Genomic DNA, 960 nt, shown 5'->3' with positions numbered 1-960 from the left:
CTTGCCGTTTAGCCCGCCGCCCCCCCCTGCCGTCCGTTACCGCCGTGCCGCCGTACCGCCCACGCCGCCGCCGCCCTCCACCCCCCCTTCACACCGCCGCCACCGCTGCTCACGCCGCCGCCGCCCTCCACCTCGCCCAGGACGGGTCGGCCCGGACCGCATCGGAGTAGCCGTCGTGGTCGCGGCGAGCAGCGCCGGCCACTCTGGCGCCACACGTCGGCAACGTGGGAGCATGTCCACCGCCACTTCGCGGTCGCAGCGCTGTTGTCGCCCAAAACGCCGCGATGTACCTTTTCGGGCAAACCATCGAGCTGCATGTCGATTTCGACTTGACGGCGGCATGGTCCATGGAGCTTGGAGGCATCATCGATCATGTGCCTCCATGCCGCCGTCAAGTTGGAGCCAGTCTGCGGCGACCACAGCGCTCAGAAAGGTACATTGCGAGCTTTTCAGAGTCAAGCTTTTGCGCGAAATCCCACACTGGTGGATTTTGGGGCGCTGTGGGCCCCTTACCTCAGCCCCTACTACGCCCGCGCTGCCGGCGCGTCGCCCCGCGGCGGCGGGCGGGGGTGGCGGGCGGAGTCGCACGTATACACGCTCGGGGGGAGCCGCTTGGCCGACGCGAGGTCCCAGCACGAGGAGGGCACCGCCGCGCAGTCGCACCACGTGCAGCTCGCGTCGGCGTCGCATGCCGCCCGTGCCGCGTACTGCTTGCAGGGCTCCGCCTCCGCGGCGAGCTGGGCGGGCGGGGGGGCGGGGGACCCCCCCCGCCCGCCCGCCCTCCTCTCGAGGACGGCGCGGTCGCCTAGTAAAGTCCGATCAGCCGTCGGCACGCTCGTCCATCGCCCACTTCCTCCGCTCGGGGCGAGGGGGGCGGCGCAGTCGCCGATGCGGCCGCCGGGTGGTTTCACGGGTCGTCGTTCCGCAGCCTGGACATGTCGGGGACGTGTCATGGACCCG

Source organism: Emiliania huxleyi (genome assembly GCF_000372725.1).
Source record: "Emiliania huxleyi CCMP1516 chromosome Unknown EMIHUscaffold_129, whole genome shotgun sequence".
NCBI lineage: Eukaryota > Haptophyta > Isochrysidales > Noelaerhabdaceae > Emiliania > Emiliania huxleyi.
Note: the sequence above shows the minus strand (reverse complement) of the source record.